The following is a 6975-nucleotide window of genomic DNA, read 5'->3' on the forward strand; positions in this document are numbered from 1 at the left end:
CCTCATTGATCCCTAAGGCATTCAGCAGAAACGTTAGAAGGACCATGCCTTCATAGTAGGGTTAACCATCCTCAGAGTAAAAGATAATCTAAACCTGCTCTGACAAACTAAAAGCAATCCTCAAATGACCAAACTAATGATAAATTACTAAACTGCTTACCAGAACAAAACTAAATACTCATGAAAGGAAGACACACACACACACACACACACACACACACACACACAACTGCTAAGAAGCAAGAAACTGTGGCTTACAATCAAGTGAAAAATCAGTCGATAAAAACAGACTCCAAAATGATAAATTATAGAATTAGCATACAAAGATATTAAAAAGCTATCATATGTCCAAGTAGTTAAAGAAATGCAAGAACAGAATGAAGGAAAATAAAATATAAAAAGACCCAAAAGAAAATTCAAGAAATGAAAAATAAAATACCTCAAATAAATTAAGGAGATGCAATGAACAGATATGACAGTGCACAGGGGAAAAAAAAGAAAAAGATTACTGAAACTTGAAGACAGAGTAAAAGGCTGGGGAAAAAAATGAACAAAGTCTCAATGACCTGTGGAACAATATCACAGGTCTAAAATATGTAAATAGATCTCCAAAATGAGGGAGAGAAGAGATACAAAATATTTGAAAAAACAATGGCCAAAAGTTTTCCAAATTTCATGAAAACTATACAAAACTCCAAGGAATTCAATGAACCACAAGCGAAATAAAGACAAAGAAAACCATGCCTAGATATACCAAATAGCAGAAAATCAGTTATTAAAAGAAAAATCTTAAAAGAGGCCATAGAAAACAGGGAAATTATACAGAGGAACAAAATAAGAATTTACCAGACTTCACATCAGAAACCACACATGCCAGAGAACAATTCAATGAGGTCTTTAAAGTGCTAAAAGAAATTGTCAACCTAGAATATTTTATAGATTGGAGGAAAAAAACTTCCACAAATCAATGTGAAATAAAGATTTATTCAGAAAAAATAAAATCTGACAGAATTTGTTGCCAACAGATAATCACTATAAGAAATATAAAGGAAGCCCTTCAAGCAGAAGGAAAAAGACACCAGATGGAAATCTGAATCTACAAAAGGAATGGAAGATATTGGAAACAGGAATGACGTGGGTATATAAAAAGACTTCTCATAATACCTTTAAAAGATAGCTGATCATTTAAAGCAAAAATAATAAAAAATGTATTGTGTTTATAATATATGTATATGTAAGAAATATGACAAAACAAAGGACAGGAGGGGAAACTGGAAGTATATTTTTGAAAGATTCTTTCATTATACATGAAGTAGTATAACATTATTTGAAGGCAGACTGTAGAAATTAAAGATATATATTGCAAACCTTGGAATAACAACTAAAATAATAAAGAGATATAGCCAAAAAGCCAATAGTAGAGAAAAAACGAAACCCTAACATCATCTGAATAAATACAAAAAGAAGCAAGAAAAAGAAGGCACAGAGAACAAATGTGGCAAATAGGAAATAAATAGCAAGATTAAGATTGTTGACTTAAATCCAACCATACTGATAATCACATTGAGTACAAATGATTTAAAATTCCAATTAAAAGGCAGAGATTGTCGAACTGGATAAAAAAGCAAGACCTAACTATATGCTGCTTACAAGAAACCCACTTTAAAAACGTAAGGCTAGCTGGTTTGCTCAGTTGGTTAGAGTGTGGTGTTAATAACACCAAAGTCCAGGATTCAATCTCTGTTACCAGCCAGCCACCAAAAAGAAAACAAAACAAAACAAATACACAAGTAAAAGAATGTGAAAGTATACCAAGCTAGAGTGGCCATATCAATAACAGATAGAACAGGCTTAAAGACAAAGAGGATATTTCATAACGATAAAATTGTCAACTCATCAAGAAGACAATAATCCTAAACGTGCACACACCCATAAGAAAGCTTCAGAATAAATGCAGCAAAAAACTGACAGAAGTGAAGAAGAAACAGACAAATCCACAACTAAACTTAGAGATTTCAAGAGTTCTCTCTCTTGGTAACAGACAAAGTAGAGAGAAAATCAGGAGGGATACAGAACATCTCAACAACACAAATAAGCTGACCTAAAACACTCCACTCAACAACAGCCAATTGTTTTCATGTGTGCATGGAACGTTCACTAAGACAGACAAAATGCTGGGCTACAAAACAAGTTTCAAAATATTTTAGGCCGGCCCGTGGCTCACTCGGTAGAGTGCGGTGCTGATAACACCAAGGCCACGGGTTCGGATCCTATATAGGGATGGCCGGTTTGCTCACTGGCTGAGCGTGGTGCTGACAACACCAAGCCAAGGGTTGAGATCCCCTTACCGGTCATCTTTTAAAAAAAAAAAAAAAAAAAAAAAATTTAAAACTACTGAAATACTCTAAAATATGTCCTTTGACCATAACAAAATTAAACTAGAAATCAGTAATAGGTAAATATCTAGAAAAATGGCAAATATTTGGAAATTAAATAACACTTTCAAATTATCCAAGGGCCAAAAATGAAATCAAAAAGAAAATTTTAAAATATTTTGAAGTCAATGAAAGTGAAAAATTTGTGGGATGTGGTTAAAGCAGTACTTATAAGGAAATTTATAGCTTTAAATGTTTATATTAGGGAAAAAAGTCCAAAATCAATGGAATCAATGGTCTAGGCTTCTACCTTAGGGAAGAAATAATAACTCAAAATAAGTAGACAAAAGGAAATAAAGAGGAGAAAATGAAACAGATTGAATGTAATTTAATACTCTTACTTAACAGAGAAAGAAAAGAAAAATGAAGCCAAAAGCTTTTTTGAAAACACCAATAAAATCAGTAAAACTTTAGCTGTATTGATCAAGAAAATTAAAAAAGTTAGACACAGATGAACAATATCAAAAGTAAATGGCTGCAATTTTACTTATGATAGCCCCAAAGTGGACAAAATTAAAATGTCCATCAACAAGTGAATGGATAAAAAAATTGTGATATATTCATACATTTGAATGCTACTAAGCAATAAAAAAGAAACAAACCGCTGGTACAAGCAATAACTAATGAATCCCAAAAGAAAATTATGCTTAGAAAAAGATAGTCACAAAGAGTGTATCCTGCATGATTGCATTTATATAAGTTCTATAACAGGCAAAACTAATTTATATTGCTATAAATTGGATCAAATCAGTGTTTGCCTGGCTTAAACACTGGGGTTTTTCTGACTGTAATAGGGCATAATGGAACTTTCTCAGCTGAGGGAAATGTTCCGTATCTTGATGGGGAAGTGACTCCACTGCCAAAAATATTTGTTGGAATCACTGAATTATACAGTTAAAATGTGTTTATCTTATTGTATTTAAATGATAGCTGAATAAAGTTGGTTAAAACAAACAAACAAAACAAAAATAAAGGGCTGGGACTGAGTAGGAACCTGCATCCAGGAACAGAGAACTTTGCTCCTCTCTCATAATGAACGGCGAACAAAAATCAGATGCTTATATCCAAGAAAAGCAGGATTTTCTCCAGCAGTTCTCCCAGATTGTCAAGGTGCTAACTGAAGATGAGTTAGGGCACCTGGAGACAGGAGATGCCACTACCCAGCTCAAGGAGATCCTGGAGTACAATGCCACTGGAGGTAAGTACCAGTGGGGTTTGACAGTGCTGATAGCATTCCGTGAGCTGGTGGAGCTAAGGAAACAGGATGCTGATAGTCTCCAGCAGGCCCTGGTATGTGGAACTGCTGCAACTTTTCTTCCTGGTGTCCGACAACATGGATTCATCCCTCACCCATCGGGGGAAGATCTGCTGGTACAGAAGCCAGAAACAGGTTTGGATGCCATCTACAATGCTATGCTTCTGGAAGCATGTATCCACTGCCTGCTGAAGTTCTACTGCCAGGAGCAGCCCTATTACCTGAACCTGAATAAATTCTTACCACAGAGTTCATATCAGACTGAGATCAGGCAGACCCTGGACCTCATCACAACCCCCCAGGGCAATGTGGATCTTGGCAAATTCAGTGAAAAGAGGTACAAATCTATCATGAAGTACAAGGCAGCTTTCTACTCCTTCTACCTTCCTGTAGCTGCTGCCATATGTATAGCAGGCATTGATGGGGAGAAGGAACATGCCAATGGCAAGAAGATCCTGCTGGAGATAGAGTTCTTTCAGGTTCAGTATGATTACCTTGACCTCTTTGGGAATCCCAATGTGACTGGCAAGATTGGTACTGACATACTGGACAACAAACAGCTGGTTGGTGGCTCAGTGTCTGCAACGGGCCAGTGTGGAAGAACGCCAGATCCTGCAGGAGAATTACAGGCAGAAGGAGGCCAAGAAGGTGGCCTGGCTGAAAGCGCTATATGAGGAGCTGGATCTGCCGGCTGTGTTCTTGCAGTAAGAGGAAGACAGTTACAACAACCTTATGGGGCTCATCGAGCAGTACACTGCGCCCCTGCCCACAGCCACAAGATCTATAAGCAGAAGAAGTAACCAAGAGACTGCAAGGGCATGGAGGGGAGGTGCTCAATATATTATCGTGTAGTCTTCAAATAAATGAATAAAATAAAGGGCTGGCCGGCTAGCTCAGTTAGTTAGAGTACGGTGTTATAACATGAAAGTCAAGGGTTGGGATCCCCATACTGGCCAACCACCAAAAAAATTTTAAAATAAAAGAGGAAATTCTACAGATTCTAATCCTATATAAATCCTACAGATTCTACATGAATAAGGCATTATATCATCAAACATTTAAGGTAAAAATAATACCAAGTTCATATAAACTCTTTTAGAAAACAGAAGAGGATAGAATACTTTCCATTTCATGTAATATAGTCAGCATTACTCTGAAACTAACACCAAAAAATGCCATAACAAGAAAACTACATACCAATAACCCTCATCAACATGTAGGGATATTAATAAGATATTAGCGCATCACATCCAATCCTACAACCAAGTGGGGTTCAGCTCAGGAATGCAAGGTGCATTTAACATTTGAAAAAAATCCATGTAATTCACCAATATTAATGGAATAGTGAAAAAAATAATAATAAAACCCTATGGAAAGTTGTTGGGTCGGGTGACGCTGGCGGATGGAACTTCCCGGCTCTATCAAGATCAGTTGTTGAATGCACGTCAAGATTAATCTGAGAAGCACGTAGACGCATCTGGGTGTGCAGGATCTGGAAAGAATATTTCTGGGAGCGCCCAAGCCGCACCACGGGACTGAGTGAGCAGCCCGAGGCGGCGGCTAGGACGGGGACAGCGACGAAGCAGAAACGGAGAGGGAGCCGCTCGGCCGGCCAAGCTCTGTGAGTGACCCCCAGCCCGGCCCTGCTTGCGGGGCAGACGCCCGACTGGCTTCCGCCTGCCCCACTAGGCCAGTCACCGTCCCGGGGCTGCCTCCATTTTCTCGGGTTGGGGAGGAGCTGGCCGACTCGGCCAGGCCTGCCCTCCTCTCCTGGCTCGGCTCCTCACTGAGCCTTCCCACTTCCTTGCCCTGGCGCAGGGCCTACCAGGGTCTGCGGGCTGGCCTCACATCCCACTTCCCCCGCAGTTCTCTGGTGGGGCTGGTGGCGTGGGGAGCCCCGGCCAGCGTCAGGAGGTCAGGGAAGAACGGGCCGGGCCGATTGTCACTCCACCGCACCCTGGGCTCCGGCCCCAGTAAACTTCCTGTTACCGGGAGGCAGATACCATCTCTGTGGCCATCAGTTCGGAAAAACGCCTAACCGATTTATGGTTAGGAAAAGTGTGATCGGAGCGCTCCTAAGCTTGCTTGAACCTGCTGGAGAGCTGACTGCGAGTGGGCACCAGAGTAGGTCCGTGCCGGGGGGAATCAAAGAGGAACTGGGTGCTGCGGGCTCCTCCCCTGAGGAGCTCACGCTCCGGTGTGGGAGATAAGACAAGTACACAGATAACTGCAATACCAGGAGGAAGATGATGAGTCCCGAGAAAGCCCTATACAGTGCTACAAAGGCACCCAGAGCGACCGGTCGTCTGCGCATAGCAGAAACCTGAAAGACTTCCTGGGCGGGGCGGTGCCGAGCAGGGGCTTGAAGGCCCACCTGATAGACGAGGGTAGCAGAAGACACGTCCCAGCCCAGTCTAGAACACACAGAGTGGGGAGGCGTCCAGCTAGGAAGGCGGAGACTTGGCAGAAAACACACACCCTGCAGGCCGCCTCTGCGAGGTCCAACAGCCCCGCCTAGTGCGCACAGAATGGGGAAACATCCGGCTAGGGAGGCAGAGACTCAGCAGAAAACACACACCCTGCGGGCCGCCTATGCGAGGTCCAACAGCCCCGCCTAGTGCGCACAGAACGGGGAGACATCCAGCTAGGGAGGCGGAGACTCGGCAGAAAACACACACCCTGCGGGCCGCCTCTGCGAAGTCCAACAGTCCCGCCTAGTGCACACAGAATGGGGAGACATCCGGCTAAGGAGGCGGAGACTTGGAAGAAAACACACACCCTGCGGGCCGCCTCTGTGAGGTCCCACAGCCCCGCCAAGTGAGCACAGAGTGGGGAGACGTCCAGCTAGGGAGGCGGAGACTTGGCAGAAAACACACACCCTGCGGGCCGCCTCTGCGCAGCCACACCGTAGTTAGCCAATAGGGTCAAACCTGTGCACTGTGAAACCCCCTGCCACAATGAATAAACATCAAAAAAAACATATCAGAAATATGAAAAATCAAGAAAGTACACCACCAAAGGATAATAAATCTCAAGCTCTAGATCCTATACAACAAGAAGCCCTTGAAATGACTGACAAGGAATTTCGAGTGATAATTCTAAGTAACTAAATGAGATACAAGAAAATTCAGCTAGACATCATGATGAAACCAGGAAAAGTATACAGGACCTGAAAGAGGAAATGTACAAGGAAATCAATGTCCTGAAAAACAATGTAGCAGAACTTGCTGAACTGAAGAAGGTATTCAGCGAAATAAAAAACACAATGGAGAGTTTAACCAGCAG

General features: G+C 41.9%; 1 pseudogene; it reads left to right on the forward strand.

Annotated features, from left to right (window-relative positions):
* Positions 1-3431: 3431 nt before the first annotated feature.
* Positions 3432-4490, forward strand: LOC103608214 (annotated as a pseudogene).
* The last annotated feature ends 2485 nt before the right edge of the window (positions 4491-6975 follow it).

The sequence above is a fragment of the Galeopterus variegatus genome, unplaced genomic scaffold, assembly GCF_000696425.1.
Source record: "Galeopterus variegatus unplaced genomic scaffold, G_variegatus-3.0.2 Scaffold8155, whole genome shotgun sequence".
Lineage (NCBI taxonomy): Eukaryota > Metazoa > Chordata > Mammalia > Dermoptera > Cynocephalidae > Galeopterus > Galeopterus variegatus.